At 36.1% G+C, this 17,747-nt stretch overlaps 1 protein-coding gene and 1 pseudogene across 4 annotated transcripts in view; one reads left to right on the top strand and one right to left on the bottom strand.

Annotated features, from left to right (window-relative positions):
* The window catches only part of ADGRV1 (adhesion G protein-coupled receptor V1), a 564,714-nt gene that overhangs the window by 127,779 nt on the left and 419,188 nt on the right, over window positions 1-17,747 (bottom strand). The window lies entirely within an intron of this gene.
* On the top strand, window positions 5,270-5,909 carry LOC119468089 (annotated as a pseudogene).

The raw sequence follows: 17,747 nt of genomic DNA, 5'->3' as shown, positions 1-17,747 counted from the left end.
AATCCCTGGGTAATCCCTATTTTAACATAGTTCCTTTTAAAAACAATTAAATATATACAGATATATATTGAGACAGAGTCTTGCTCTGTCTTCTATGTTTGAGTGCAGTTGCATAATCATAGATTTCTTCAACTCCAACTCCTGGGCTCAGGTGATTCTGTCTTACCTCTCTAGCAACTAGGACTATAGGTGCTCACCAGCACACCTGGCTAAGTTTTTTATTTTTTGTAGAGACAGGCTGTTGCTTTGGTGCCCAGGGTAGTCTAGAACTTCTGGCTTCAAGCAATCCTCCTGCCTTAACCTTCCAAACTGTTAGAATTACAGGTGTGAGCCACCGTACCCAGCATTAACATAGCTCTTAAAATGAGTAAGTTACTTTTATCAGATTTTCTAAGGAGTCATTAAAAAATACTAAGAGTCGTTTAAGGATACATGCCTTACCTTCTTAGGTGAAGTATATTGTGAATTCATTTAGTATGTATTAGAATACATTTAAACATAATGATTTCATTAAGTATATTTTTAACATCAGATATCTACAATACTTAATCTAAAACCCTCATCTGTCAGCTTCCTTTATGTCATATTTTAATTCTTGAGATTTTGTGTGTAGTGTAAGTAAGTGAATCTTAGCTGGCACATGTATACAGTACCTACTAAGTGCTAGGCATAGTTGTAAGATATACATATTTATATTGGGAACCTCCTAGGTGATCACTATTTTAACATAGTCCTCTTTAAAAGCAATTTTTTTTAAGACAGGGTCTTTCTCTGTCATCCATGTTTAAGTGCAGTTTCATGATCATAGGTCATTGCAGACTCCAACTCCTGGGCTTAAGTGATAAACTTAAAATATTACTTACAATATCCATATGAGGTCAAAATTATTATTATTATTATTATTATTATTATTGGATGCTACAGATGAGGAAACCAAAGAACAGAGAGGTTAAGTAACTTGTCTAAGATCACACCAGCTAGTAAGTGATGGAGGAAGATTTGAAACTAGGCAGGCAGATACATGATTTCACCTGTAATATTCATACCCAGATTGGCTTCTCAATTCAAGATATTTTTAGATTTCTTTTGCTCTGATTAAATTAATCTAGTAAATAATATAAATATAAAATAATAATTTACCATTCACAATTATATTCTTGAAATTTTCATTATCTAATAAAACCTAAGTTAGTAATATCAAAGCATTTCAGAAAATTGAGGTTAAGCAAAAAGTAGTAAAATCATTCTAAAATATATATTGGGGAAGAGAAACATATTATTTTAAAATCTTATAAACAGAATTCTCCTTGGGAAATAATCTGTTCAGCAAAACTCCTTAATCGTCCATTGGGAAGTAAGTGCATGGGCCTCAAGACAAAGACAAGGTAACAACAAGGGAAGATGGATTTGCTCTTCAACAAAAAGTGAGGAAAATTTGGTTTCTTTCCGGAAACAGCTCAAGAGGGAGGCAGTGAGAATTAAGGACATAAAAAAGGGTGGATGGCATAGAACATATGGTGGCAGGCTGGATGACGGAAGGATAGGGCTGGAAGGAGAAACAGAGCCATTGCAAAAGTCCCTGTATTACAGATGACAGGGAAAGCTTTAAAATTAAGGATGTTAGTCTGGATATAGTGGCTCACATCTGAAATCCCAGTGCTTTGGAAAGCCAAGGTGGGAGGATTTCTTGAGGCCAGGAGTTGGAGAATAGCCTGGCCAACATAGTGAGACCCTGTCTCTACAAAAAAAAAAAAACAAAAAAAAAAAACACACAAACAAAATTAGCATGCCTGTAGTCCTATCTACTGGGAAGGCTGAGGTGGGAGGACCACTTGCACCTGGCCATTTAAGGTTGCAGTGAGCTATGATCATGCCACTGCATGATACAGCCTTGGCAACATAACATGGGGGGAAAAAGGATGTCCACCAAAACATCTGTTACGCTGTTTAGTCTGCTTGTCACTCTGACTTATACTTTTAGAATTTGGCAGGATGCAGAAAAGCAAAAGGAGTCTGTGTTTCACGTCTGTGTGGATAAGAGACAGAGAGAAGAAAACACCTGAAAGAAGCTAGAATCAGAGTGGAGAGGGAGAATACAGGGAAAGCAGAAATCCAAAGCACAAGTTTCCACAGAGATACCGGTGAGAACACTGTACTCCTTGCCTTTCTTGTGATGAGGAATTATGCCAAGCTCTTAATACTTTTATCCGGAAGGATGACTTTAGAAGGATATATTACTTGATAAATAAAACTCCTAAAAGCACATCCTTTTCTAAAATAAAATAGAATAGTGAATGTTAATAATCTACCATGACACACTACCCTTCTTGAATCTCTTTTCAAATGTTGAGGAAACTTTGTTCAGTCTAACGAACGAGGTAGATTTTTCCATGAGTTTTGTGTTATGTAGATTTTTAATCTGCTTAAAGTTTGTACATCAGACCTTATTAGATTGAAATATAATGTGTTTGTACTTAGGCTGACCTTGGCTGGTTTTCACAAGCCTCAGCAAAATGCTTAGGTAACTTCCCAGCCTACACTAGATTTGGTCTTCTAGCTATATTTTGGAAGATTTGGAGGATAGAAAACAATCACACTAAATACAACTTTAAATTTTAAAATATGTGGAATCTATTGATAAAATCAGGTTATCACAAAACTGTAGTTGGTCAGCAATTTCTGCATGCTTTATTTCTGCAACTTTATTTCCCTAAGTTAGGAAATCAAAATATTTGGTGACTTTAATAAGAGAAAAAGAAATGTTAAATGAATAATGTTTCTGAATAATGCAGTACTCAGAATATGAAAAAATATCACTAAGATTTGAATATCTGTTAAATGTAAAAATGTGAAAGATGGACTTCGAATCCATAGGGTTGACAGTCCCCGCCTCAGCTCTAAACAAATAAATTGCTTAAAAAAATAAATAAGAACAATACAGTTGGGCATTTATCATCTAACTCAAAATTTGGAATCATAAATCCTCATGTGCCAAAGATAAAGCCACAACAAAATGTCACACTGGTTAATAGGACTGAAGCCCTGCGACTCACAGAGCAATCAGAACTGGGAAGGACAGAGGAGCTGTCAGGGCCCTGTTTGCACATCTCTAGGACTGAATTACATGCAGACACCTAGAGGCCATGAATGGCTGCCAAAATCATGAACAGGACATCAGAAAAACCTTTGCTCACTGCCGGGGGAGAGCGGTGAAGAGTTACCAGTCGGAAACCTGAACTTCAAACCTTGCCCCATGTAGAGGTAGCATCCAAATTCACACTATTCACATAGATCAGGAACATGAAGCTGAAAAGTTAAGCCAAAACTGCTCTAGAACCTTTAAATTACGTAGGACCCCTATCTAAAGGCACAAAGAATTCGTATAGAAACTCTTCTCTAGTCACACTTATAATTAAAAAAATTATAAACCACACAAGGAAATAAAGGTCCTTGTGTCATACAAGAAGAAGATAAAGACATTATTAACTTAAAATATTTTTAAGTATATGTATTTATAAACCATACAAATTTGTAAACAAAAAAGTAAAGTGTTTAATCACATCAATGGAAGGAAAGCAAAAAAGGAAGCTAACAAAAAGCTCAGTGCATGGAAAACACAAAGTAAGTTAGTAGAAATAACTCAATGTTTATTAGCAATCAACATAACTGTAAATGTATAAATCCCACTAACAGGGCTCTAGACTTGATATAAACAAATCCAGATCTGTGCTATATCAGATTTACCTAAAATAATGAATGACCCTTAAAGTTTAAAGTAAATGGCCCAGAAATGCCACAGCAGAACAGAAAGCTGGGGTAGTAACACTAATAGGAAATCATGTATAAGGTAAGGCTTTAAAACACTCATAGATGTTAAAAAAAAAAAAAGTCAAAAACAATTTTCCCAGAAGATATAACAATGTAGATCTATAAGCATCTAAGAAAACAGCCTCAAAATATATAATTCAAACACTAACATAAAGTAACATTTACAAATCCAAAACCATAATGAGAGATTTTGTTGCTTTCAGAAACTGACAGATTAAGTTGAGAAAAACAAAAACTTAGTAAGGCAAAGAAAGAATAAATTATAAAATTAAGAGACTTAGTAAAATATATATAATTATAATTACCAGAACAAAACAGACAAGACAAAGTGGTTAATGACTCAACTGTAGAAAGTAAAAAGAAGATAATACCAATGATAGAAGCCAATATGGGTAAAATAAAGACAAATGAAGGCAGCAGAGATAGATGACTTTAATTCATCACTACATGTCTGTTGTTACCACCTTAATCCAAGTGACTATCATCTTTTGCCTTTACATTGCAATAGCATCATACCTCTTCTACTTGACTTCCGTTTGTATTTAAAACTATGTATCAGATATGTCATTACTTTCACAGCCTTCTTAAACTCAGAGTCATTATGCTTACCTATTCTGACTTCTCTCTTCTCCCTCTCATTCACTCTACTGCAGCCACACTGGCCTCTTTGCAATTCCCAGACATGCCCAGCATGCTCCTGCCTTAGGGCCTTTGCACTGGCTGTTTCCTCCACCAGGAATATTACTTCTGGGATGCTCACATGGCTAACTTTCCTGCCCCCTTTAAATCTTTGCTGAAATCTTATCTTCTCAATAATATTTCTGCCCACATTCTTTAAAACTGCAGCCCACATGCTGCTCCCAGCATGCGGCACTTCTGATTTTCCTCACTCTTCTTCATTTTGTTCATAGCATTTATTATCTCCTTAACACATCACATAATTATTTTTTCTTTTTGAAAAAACTTATCTCTGCCTCATAAAATCCTAAAGAACAGGTATCTAGATTTTATTATTTTTTACTTTTTTAAAAAAGTAATCCAATTAGTTAGAGTCTGGCATATAGCAGTTAATAAAATTTATTGGTCACATAAATGAAATATAATTGTTTAAAGAGCTAATTCTTTGAAAAGATACTAAGAATCTTTGGCATTATTGATCATGAGAAGAAAGAAGGCACAAAAACAATGGGACATAACCTTAGATATAAGAAAATAATATGACTCACCATATATTTGAATACTTAATAAACTATTATTACTTTATAATACTACTACCTTATGAAATATTTCGAAAAAGAACTCTCAAGGGCCAGGGGCCACGTGTGACCCACCACAGTCACAGGTTCTTAATCACTAGTAGTTGGTGCTCCAGACTGGCGGCGCTCACCTTTCTCTAAGCCTGGGGGCCTAGGGGATTTACTTTATGGTGGCTTTCTCTGAAATGCCAAAGCCACTAGCTTATTCAGAGCTCTTTAATGCTGGCCATAGGAACAGGAAGGTTTTCGGGACCATTGCACAGAGCATGGAGAATGATGAATTTCTGTCAGCGGATGAGATGAATTGCAGTGGGATTGTATCTGCTAGCAAGTGCAGCAGCATTTTACTACGTTTTCAAAATCAATGAAACTTACAACAAGCTGGTGTTGGAACACATTCAACAGCACCCTAAGGAGCCCCTTCAAGGAACCACATGGACACACTCCTTGAAAGCTCCATTATTCTTTTGCCTTTTCGGTTGTAGACAATTGTTTTTCTGATACCTTACTTACAGATGTTTTTGTTCCTTTATTCTTGTATAAGAGCACTAATTCCAAAACACTGAGCTACCCTATCATCCCTGTATGCATGGTAGTTATTGGCAATCACCACCAGGCATTTGTCAAGCTTCTAATCAGATCAGCAGACTACAACTGGTTGACATGTACAATCAGTCGTCGTTTTTTCCTTGTGATTACAAAATTGCCAGTATTATATGGAATCTGATCACAAGATTGCAGTTTCTACTCAGATCTCAGGAAGTTGTGGTGGGGCAGAGGCTTTTCCAAAACACGTTGATTAGGGGACTATCTTTATCTGAATAATAATGAACTTTTAGGTAAAGCTTAAGATAGAGTAATACAAAATCATGTTGATGACTTCAGGTTTTGGAAGTTAATCTTGCCTGTTATTTGCATTCTTAACTTGACTAAGTACCTGAATTCCTATTCTACTGTGCAATGCAGTGATGATTCAGAAATTTTTCCTTTGGGGAAAAAATGAATATGAACATTTCCATTAAGTGTAAAAAGGTCCAGACACAATCATAAAATTTAAATTTTATATGAAAACAAAAATAAAAATAAAAAACTCTCAAAAGTGACTCAATAAAATAGAAAACATAGCTAGACCAAAAATTTTTTAAGAAAACAGAGTCAAAATTCACCCTACACCTCCAAAATCAATCAAGTTTTACGAGCAAAAGTTAAAATGCACAGAGAACCCCATCTTAAACAAATTGTATCATTTCTCACCACTTCATTTTTATGTTATAATTTAGACACCAAGAAACCGAAAACATATGAGAAAGAATAATTATAAACCTGCCTTGCTTAGAATATACATTCAAAAACCTGAATTAAATATTAATAGTTTGAATCCAAGAGTGGACCAAAAAGGTTTATCTAAGCATTTCAAAGACTTTAATATTTGGTATCTATTAATATAATCTCATCATTAGCAGATTAAAGGAGAAATATACAGCAGTTAAAAGAGTATGGTGTTGGTGCAGGAATAAGCAAATGGAACAGAAGAGAGAGCCTACCCACATGTGAATGGTAATTTTAGTATATGACCAAGTAAATGGGGAAAGATATTACTTAATAAATACTAGAGATAATTGGTTATTATTTTTAAAAAGTAGATCCCTCCTTGACATCATTCACAAAAGTACATTCCAGATGAATAAAATATCTAAATGTAAAAAAAAACAAAACTTTAAGTATTTTAGAAAATACTATAAGAGAGTATGACATTGAAATACTGTAGGTGATTTTTGAAATCAAGAGTTAAGGAAAATACTGGTTAATATGACTGTATCAAACTTGAATACTTCACTTGATATACAGAATTTAAAAGACAACAAAAACCAGAAGCAGATATTTGCAATATATTTAATTAACAAATGATTATATTTATAAAATAAATTTCTATAATCACTAAGCAAAAATAAACAACCTATTAGAAAAAAATGGTTGGACAACTATTTTAAAGAGCAAGACACCACGTGTTGGCGAATCTGTGGGGATACGCTTCAACACGGCTGGTCATGTATAAATTGTTGCAGCCATTTTTTAGAGTAATTTGTCAATATCTACTAACATTTAAGATATAGCTACATGAGGTCAAGCCATTTTATTTCTAGTTACATGTTACAGAGAAACTTTGCACATATATATCTGGAAATGTGTTCATTGAACTACTGTTTATAACAATGAAAAATTCAGGAAAATCTACATTTCTATCTATTAACAACTAATTAATAGATAATAGAGAAATAAATTATATCATATTCATACCTTGGTATAAAATGTAATAGTTTAAGTGAGTCAACTAAAGGTATGCGTATCATTTGGAATCACCTCTGAAACATTATATTGATTAAACAAGCAAATTGCTGAAAGATAGGTACATTTGCATAAATTATTTTCTATGTAGTTCATGAAGAATATAAAAAGATAGATGGAAAGAATATTGGCCAACATTCACAACGTGAAAAAGTAGAATGTGGGGTGGAATTGTACATAAATCTCTTTGTAAAAACCCTAAAGAAAAAAGTTTTAATACTTTTGGCAGAGTGTGGTGGCTCATGCCTGTAATCCCATCACTTTGGGAAGTCCAAGGTAAGGACCACTTAACCTAGGAGTTCAAGACTAGCCTGGTCAACACAGCAAAACCTGTCTCCACCATAAAATAAAAATTTAAAAATACTTAGCCAAGTGGTGATGTGTACCTGTAGTCCTAGCTACGCAAGAGGCTGAAGCTAGAAGATTCCCTGATCTCTGGAGTTCAAGGCTGCAGTGAGCCATGATTGCACTACTGCACTCCAGTCTCAGTGACAGAACAAAGCAAGACTCTATTAAAAAAAAAAATCTAGTGTTTTCACTTGGACTTTGGCTCAGACATGTTGAGTGTCATGATAAATCTGCCTGGAACAGGTGGTGTTTAAAGAGGCTGGTCCTTGATGGCAGAGATGTCTTAAAACTGGAGCAGGGCAAGACATCGCAGCATGAGTAGGATAGATCTCGTATATTGTATAAGTGGTCATGAGTAAATGGGCATAAATACTAAGAAAATATGTTTATGGGCAGGGTGTGGAGTAGGCCAGATAAAAAAAGAAAAAAATGAAAAGATACCAAGACTAGCTTTAAGGATATCTAAGCCAGTCTGAAGTCTTTTGTAAATATAGCCAGAAATAAATAAGCAGTCAGTCAAGAAAGAACTGTGAGGCAGATCTGGGTAAATACAATTTTCTTTCACAAACCAGGTCTACAATCCAGGGCACCTTTGCTTCTATGGGGTCAGGTCCTCTCTCTGGGCTTATGGGAATAGCTGGATACGAGGGAGAAGAGGGAATAGTGGAATTGGTTCATTGTTTCAGGGATTTTGGTAGGAATTCTTTCCTAAACCATGGCTCAGATGACCTCAAAGGAGGATTCAGAAGCAGAAGCTCCATTCTTTACTCATAAATCTATCTTCTCTACTTCTTTTACAAGAAATAACAGCAGAGAAGGGTTGAAGTGCAGCCATTCACTGATTTGAAGAATTTTTTTTTTTTTTTTTTTTAAAGCTGGACCTGAGTAGCAAGTGGGTCACTTGTGTCTTCCAGCATACAAAGCCTGCTATTTAAGAAATCCTGATCTGGAAAAAAAATTCTCTTAGCAACAAAAGAAAGTCTGCTGGCTTGGTAAAGCTTAGAAACCAGCAGGCTCTTTGCAAAGTTCATCTCAGATTCAGTATTTATACTACCAACAATAATTGTCAATAAATTAGACTTACTATTGTACAACACAGGAAAAAGCAATGCTCCTTGTTTATCTTTGGCTGCTGTTTACTTTTAGCTCTGCTGTGGGAAAGAGAACTCAAACAATGCTAAGCTTTCCCTTAATGAGATCCTGATTAGATAGTCTGAACCAATGTATAAAGCATAGTACACTAAAGCAAGAGAGCAAAAACTAAACTTTTCATCACCCTCTCTCCTGCAAGCAAAATTGTCAGTTCATTCCAGTTTGTCTTCAGCACAGAGCAAAGCCATCTCCTCAGTGACTGCCCTTTTTCCAGAATGCCTGTCCTAACTAGCCCAATAGCCTTCTTGACTTTCCTTCTCATGCTGTTTTCATATCTTTCAAAGTTCTGGGCTGGCCTTGCCATCTTGCCAAACAAAAAAATACACTCACTGTATGTCAACTTCTCAGCACTGCAAATTAACAAAAATCACCAGTGTAGGCATTGTAAAGAGTTTGAGGGATTTAATCTATAAGTTTTCAACCTGTAAAACTAGGGGTCCAGGAACTTCATCTGTTTGATTATCAAAGAGGTTAGCAAACATTATTTAGTCCATTATTTGTTGTATAGATTAGAAGATGAAGAACTGAGAGATTGCTCCTTTCCTCTAGTTAGAGTTTTTTTTTTTTTTTTTTTTTGGAGACTATGTCTCACTTTGTTACCCAGGCTAGAGTGCAGTGGCAAATAATCGGTTCACTGCAACCTCTGCCTCCCAGATTCAAGCACTTCTCCTGCCTCAGCCTCCCGAGTAGCTGGGACTATAAGTGTGCACCCCCACACCTGGCTAATTTTTCTATTCTTGGTAGAGATGGAGTTTTTCCATGTTGGCCTGGCTGGTCTCGAACTCCTGGCCTCAAGTGATCCACCTGTCTCAGCTTCCCAAAGTGCTGGGATTACAGGCATGAGTCACTGCACCCAACCTAGACAGACAGTTCTTAAGGGCAGAGCAAGGACTGGTTTCTGGAACTGTGAGTCTCTGGTCCTATTCTCACCACCGTATAAAAGCTGAGGTTAACTTACATTTATGAAGACATTAATTCTTACTTATATCTTACACATTTTAACTGAGGCCTTCAGTGTTATCATCTTTTGTTACCTGCCAGGTCTTTTTGACACTCCTCCAAAATCCACTCACAGCACAAATGGCTCTGTTGCCTATGAGTTCAAGAATGCTTATGTTCAAAGTGCCATGAAGCCTCCCGAAGAGCTTCCACTTTCCCTCCATAAATGAAATCCAAGGAGGTACCAATCCAAAGTCATGTCTACTTAATAGTGTGTACTTATTTCCCACTGATCCTCAATATCAAGAATAGAGGTTTAATCTTGAAATTGTTCAGTTTTCAGGACCTACGTTGGAATGCAGGGAAAGAGAATTGTACTGAGATAGAAGAAAAATATTACTTTGTAATTGAAAGGCAGGATTTTAGAATGGAGGCTTAAATAATATTTACAAAGTAACAAAGCAGTGAAATGATCTTTGACTGACTTATTTTTTTGAAAGGCATTGTTTTATGTCCTGCTCAAATGAAATATTTCATATTTCATTTCCTGGCATCGTGCTGTTCAGCTCTAAAGCATTTGCAAATATTTAATCTTGTTTGTAAGGCACAGAAGTTTCACAAAGGTTAACAGAACCATGGCCTAATGGTCCAAAGCAAGGACCTTGGAGCAGGTTCAATACCAGCTAAGTTATGTATTGCTAGCTGTGGGACTTTGCATTAATTTGATGTAATTTTTTTTTACCTTGGTTTTCTCATTTTTAAAATGGGGTGGTGATGATAATAGCACCATTTCACGGTAGCACTTAGTAATAAGCACTTATGTATTATTGCCATTATTATTAGATGGCATTTTCTTGAATATTATCTCATCAGTAAACTATGCCTAACTCTTCAAGTCTGTCACTCTTGCCTTGTTGAGAACTGAGACGTTTTCACATGTTGAAGCTTACCTGCCATGCTTACTCTTAACAGCATATTCATAGTTTCTGGATTGATCACAGTGAAACAACAGTAAAACAGCTTTGCTTCACCTCCCTGTTTCGATTATCAGTGAAAGTAACTAGAATAAATGCAATGGAAATGAAAATGTGTGGGTCTGGTGGCCCGTTTCTCTTTGCTGATTGGTGATCCCCTGGTTCCCAGGCTGCCATTCTGAATGTGCAGCAGAAGGGTGGGGGATGGGCACTCTACTGGCTATGTCTTTTGCCTGTGGCAGTCTCTTGACAAACTGTTTTATCTGACAGCATGCCCTTCCTTTATGTCTCACAAACAGGAAAAACGATCATATGTATTAAAAAGTAATTATATCTGTTATTTCACCTCTATGTCCACAAAGGTCACTGATTTTTATACTAAATCCCATATTCTTTCTGGGTAGTAGTTACGCATCTATTTTGATAATTGTATTAAAATGCTCAACTATCTGGTTTATATAAGACATGGCCTAAAAAAAAAAATCTTTCTTTTGCCCTTAGGCCATATTATTGTTTCTGTAATATGCTAGCTCCTGGCTTTGCCCTTTGACTACTTGTGTGATTTTTATGCAAGTTATATTCTGCATGGGGGAAGAGGTGAGAAACTGTGAGTAAGAGGAGTAAATGGAAAACAGAGCAGAAAGGCGGGAGAATGTTAGAGAGAGGTAGAATTATGCAAAACAGGAGTTATGCTGTAATTAATGTGTGGCAGGTGTTTTGTGATGATGAATTGGGAGTGGTCTCAAGGTTGCCAGTGCTGGTCAGAGAAGCTTGCTTATAACCAAGCTTGTAACCAAGAAGTAGCAGTGGAAACTCTAAAGCCTTTTACTTTGGCACAAATCCCAGGGAAGTCGATGGGGGAGACCCACTAGCTATGAGCACCATACTGCGCTATTTGACGCTTTTCATTTGGTAGAATTTTGTTACCAAGGCTATTGCATCAAGTTACTGAAATCTTAGTGGATATAAATTGTCTCATGTGTCACTTAGCCTGGCAAGAAATTTAGAGAGTATGCCTTCTACTGAAAGGAAAGATTTAGCTTTAGCGCATTAAAGCAATGAGCAGCATTCTAAACCCTAGGGAGAACACTCATGCTATAGTTTGCATCTGAGAGAACAAAGTAAGTTTTTTTTAACAACAACAACAAAAGTTTTGGTGGAACCCTGGACCCTTCATTATGAAGTATGCATACAATCATGTGCATTTATTTAGGAATTAGGAATTTTACTTTACATTTTTAAATCATTTTGTGTAGTTCAGTTTTGTAAAATGTGTGGACAACTGAGTACTGCTTTTAACTAAATCCCAGGAGAGAAACAAATCACTGCTGATTTATAGAGGATGTAAACAAGGGTTTAATGTTTTCAAATCCTAAATGCTGGCAGAGTAAGGAGAGCAGTTAATAGAGCAATATTTAGGGTTTATTAACCTACTAAAATGATTCAGGCATACAGAGGTTGCTTTTGTTTCTAAAACAGGATATTGTTAACATGCTTCCTTTCTCCCTGCAGGCTGAAAATGCCCAAACCTTCAATTTCATTGTCATTCACCTCTGTCTCAAAGTCATCCAACACTAGACAGGCTGGCCATACAATGGAAGAAATGGCTAAGATCACCAAGAGAATAATTAATTGAGATAAACAGATGTTACAGGCATGAGTGTCTAGAGAGTAGGAACTCAATCCTGCTGCACGTCAGAATCAGCTGAGGAGATTTTAGAAAATACTCATGCTTGTGACCAAGGCCCTAGGAGCAGAAATTTATTTAGGATTGGGCCTATGTGTCTGTACTACTTTTAAAGTTTTCCAAGCGATTCTACTGTGTACTGAAGTTTGATACATGGTGGTTATTTAAGATGAAAAACATGAAAACATAAACTTGAACTTGAGAGAACTGAGGTTCAGTTACATGTAGGTTACAAGTAACTATATAGTAGTTATTACATTTAGGTTCTAAAAATAAACGAAGATAATATTTTAGAAGCATTTTAGTGATACTCTGTTTTCATCCTATCTCTTGTCAGTATAGCCTCTTGAATTTTCGAAAAAGGAAATGTAACTCCAACAGCCTTGCTCATGGCTTCAGGGGAAAGCACTGCTAGGCCCCTGAGTTCCCTGCCTGCCAAGCCATCCCTGGAGCTTGGGTGGCCCAGGATCCTTTTGTCATTCTGAAATAGAAACCACGGATGGAGATATGACGTATTTCCAAACCTGATACCAGAGAGCATCTCCAAATATCTTTCGCCCAGTATTCTGGCAACTAAACAATTCAGGAAAATAAATCCTAACTCAAAAACCAAATAAAAGAAAAAGAGAGCACATATACCTTTTCATCTGAATACACAGCAATAACCCTTATCTCTGGTATCAGGTATTTGCTTTCCTTTCCATTCCCACTTTATCACCTCACCTTCCTCACTTCTTTACACTATCACAAGGACCTCAGTGCTTTTCACCTGGGCTCTGGTATCTTACCCCTAACTAGCTAGATTTAATCTTCTTACTCAAAAGTGCACAGCACTTGTATAAAATTCATTGTTTAGCTACACATTATGGTGTTCTGAATCACAGAGTGCTTTTAATATTTAAGCCCTAGCTTTATTAACTGTGAAAATTCAATATATGTTTGTTTATAAGGAAAGGTTTCTGTTTAAGCATCACTTTTCCATTAAGATAATTAGTTCTTAAGTTTATCTGTGGGATCTTCAATGGGGAAAAACCAATCATTTTTATTTTAACTCACACACAAAAAGAAGTAAGCCCTGAGACAACTGTGGGCTTAATAGTTACTGAAAGATCCATAGGATCCCAAATGTCCTACCCCAAGGCCCTAGGACTTCACGCCTAAATTTACTTATTTTTAGTTCCTGTGCCTCCTTTAAGTATGACATTTTAAAATAGCAGCACAGAAAGCTGCAGGCTAAGGCTGTAACTTGTAAACCTGTTGGAATAAATTCATCCCACACATTAAGAGAAACTAAATTACCATATTCATCTCCCCAAAATCGTTTCCCCGCAAGGAATCTAGCTTATCTGTGACCCAATTTTAGTTGTTCATGAGTGGGGGTGGGGTTCCACAAACTGATACAGTGGAAACACTGAAATATTTATGAGCCTGTAAATAGGTATTAGCCATTTCAAGTAAATACAGGCCAAACCAAACTCTTGGCTGTCTGCATTTAGCCTTAATTACAGAAGTTACACAAATAAGACTACACATGTATCTAGAACTTGGAAAATTGCTTAGAGGCTTTTCTTTCCATAAACCTTAAAGCACAGGGAGTGGGCAACCTATATTGAGCCTCTGAATCAAATCTTTTACTGAAATATTTTTTCCTGCCTATTTTTATGGCAGTTAAAAAGCCATAGAGAATTTTTGGAGCTCATACTAAACTCTCCCTGATGATAACTTTACTGGTCTCACCATTTGGGCTCCACTGACACTATAAGCGTCGGATGTACCCAAGCCCAAGTCAAGATTTAGCATAAATACTATGTTTACTTAGTTCCAAATTCTACTCATGAAGATCTGTCATCATAGATCCTAGATTGCACTGACAAACACACTGGATAGCATCTTCTATGATTGAATCTGGCAGATAAAGCTAGAAGATAATGATTATGCTATTTTAACTAGTTCAAAATGAAACTGTTTGGAGGGCTTTGATTACTATATCAGGTATTCCACTGTGTTTTTTCAATTTCAAAAAGTTTTCAAGTTACATGCTCTATCATTTGTTTGTATGATTTTAGAAACTGTATCGCTATATTCATACTCTCAATTGCCATTTTCCTTGACTAAAGACTATGCTAATATGGTGCTGACCCATTCTTACAGGTAGGCAGTCATTTACAAGTTGACCATCACTGACTGTTCCCTGGATATATGATATCTGCTCATGCAAAGCAGCTAGATCTGAATTTCAAATGTTACGGCTGTTCCAGATGCAGACATTATGATACCTTCTATCTAGGCAATAATCTTCTTTTGAAATAAAATTTGTATCTGCCTAGGTATTTTCTCAAAAGCCAGGAGAAGGATCACTGTGTTTCTGTGCCACACCAGATACAATAACTTTGGGGTGCAACCACACTGTATCTACCTGCTGCCATCCTTTCAGGATAGCTAGATACCTCTATTTGCACTTTCTTAGTAAAGATTCACATGAAAGCTGATGAGATGGGACAGGACTATTTCATACAGGAAATGTGCAGGATAAGTAGTCACTAACCTGGTTCACTGTGTGGGTTTAATTAGGTCTCTTATTCTTTAATGGGCACAGAAATTATTAGTCTCAGCTTTGATTTCCCCACCTAATATAAATAAAGCTGAGCTCATTAAACCATTTGATCTGCTTCCAGCCTCTCAAATTGGATTTTCTGTACTTAGCTTTGTAAATACAACATCGTGAGGAAATTGAGAGAAAAATAATACCACCAAGGGAAAGATGCAGGCGAGGCCTCGTTTAGAATTCAAGTCATGTCTTACTTGCTAGTAAGTGAAACTGACAACCTAATGTCATTTTATATTATACTCTTCAAAAATATCATTTGCGACAGTTGTTATTGACATTCTAGAAATAAGACAAAAATTAGGTTAGATAAAATATTTTCCTTTTGCAATTCAGAGTTCCAACAATAAGTTAACTGACTTTAAATAATTGCTGTTAGGGATACAAAGCATTGATTTGTGTCTGTTTCTGATATGGAAAGATTTCCTTTAATTTCCATTGAAATTTGAAAACATAAAAAAGGCTTAAGAGAAAAGGTAAACTCTCATTTACATATTAGCAAGCTGGGAATGAGTAAGCTTGAACGTATTCAAACTTAAACATATTTCAAATGAAATGACATTCAACGAAAATACTTCTTTTACTTGCATTGTGTATAAGTAGCACAAGAACTAACTTGTAGTCAAAGTCAGTACCCTTTAAATACTATATCAAAGATTTAGGTGTCAAAGCAGTGGTGTTCAGTATTCTTAATATCCTTTAAAATGTCTTCTACCCGTTCATTCCTTTTCCAGTGTATTCCTAATGTCTCAAATTCTATCAAGCTCCCATGCCTTCCAATTGAGATGCCTGCACGTTCTTCAGCCTCAAATCCATTTTGATGGATGTGCACAATGGCAGTGGGTCTTTCACACATGCTTAGCTCTGTCTCACAGTCTGCAAATGCTGGAATGGATTCCAGGCAATGGCTTGATGGAAAGAACACAGACAGTCCAGAGTCAAAGATCTGACTCTGTCATTTCTTAGTTATATAACCTGGTGAAAGTCATTAAGGTTCCTAAGTTCTACTCTTGACCTGCAAACTAAGATAGTAAGACCTCATCTGTTATGAGAATTAAGTGAGACAACGTACATGAAAGTACTTTTAAAAATGAAAAGTTCATATATAAATGGAAGCTATCTGACAAGTTCTTCTTTCTGTGATCAGCTGTTTAAATAATGCAGGCCAGTGAGTATGTCAGCACTAAGAAACTTACATAGTTTAGAGGGTTGAGAAATGGAACTGGACACATGTTGGCTTCGTAGCCCTACTCTTTAGGATTAAGGCCAGCTTACAAAACCATACACCAGTGGTAGCCTGACAAGAACAATTGCTGGAACTTACTCAGAAATAATGTAAACCAGTTAACTTTATACAGATAGGAGCATAATTTGCCATCTATGAGGAAGAAATCAAAGCCAATCTGCCATAACTGTAAGTCTTAAAAATTATAGTTAGAAACATATTTCTTCTAAAACTTTCTTAAACATGACATACTTTGATCACTAAGGCTTAGACAGCCTCAATTATTGGGTGAACAATTTAACATTCCGGCTGCTCAAATAATTATACAGGGAGAAAGCATGAGACCTGGGGATAGAAAGGAGACAGAGAGTAGGAAATAGTTAAACAAATGAAAGAAAAAAATGTTCTGCACCAGAAGAATTAGATTTCACTCTACATATATTTAAATAATCATAGTGAATCTGAAGAGTTAACAGGATGTGAAGAAATAGAAAAAAATCATTTTTTTAAGGGTCATGTTCTCAGATAACAGTATTTTCACTAACAACCAATTTGTTTGAATGACATTTATCACCAAAATCCCAGGAATTTAAGGATTAAAAAATAATCATAAAACAGTTTCAAAATCAGGCTCTTATGAAAAAAAAGAGGGATCAAGTGGTATCATATCCAATTTTCCCCTACAGAAGGGAAAGAACCAAGTAAATTAATGGTACAGCAATGTTCAAGTGATTACATCTGCTCCTGTTAGCCAAGGGCAAGAAGAGCTGTCTTAATGTTGGTCTCATTTTGCACTAAAGTATAACACACTTATCAAATAGTATAAGCCTTATGGCAAGAAAAAGTGATTAAAGGCATTCTGGCTAAAATAGTCATCCATACCAGATTAAAGTAGATAACAATCACAAAGGTTGATGCACAAAAAGCCCACTGCTGCTTTCCTTACTACTTACTTATTATGATGTACCTTATAACAGACATAGATGCTAGTTGCCAGTATGACATTTATTCCCTGTTCTGGTAACAGCAGTTTAGAATTTCCTTTGAAATCTACATGATTTCATCATAACTGACCTCATTCTTCCCTGCTTTTGCTCTAGCCATGGGCATATGACCTGGACAATCAATGTTATCTGCTCTCCTATCCACAGTGATAAGTTCAGGGATGGATATTGAATCCATGCAGCCAACAGGACTCCTATATAGAACTTTTGTTGCAACTGTTGAAAAGAGAATCTGGACTGGTAAGCTGAAAGGATGAGAATCTGAAGCCACCAGCCATTATGTTGCCTCCCTGAGGAAGGCATTTTACAGTGATGAAATGACTGATTTCTATAACATCGGCTCAACACCTAGATGGTGAAAGTCAGAATGCTGTGACATTTTG

Source organism: Cebus imitator, unplaced genomic scaffold (genome assembly GCF_001604975.1).
Source record: "Cebus imitator isolate Cc_AM_T3 unplaced genomic scaffold, Cebus_imitator-1.0 Scaffold16, whole genome shotgun sequence".
Classification (NCBI taxonomy): Eukaryota; Metazoa; Chordata; class Mammalia; order Primates; family Cebidae; genus Cebus; species Cebus imitator.
This window is presented reverse-complemented; position numbering and strand designations above follow the sequence as displayed.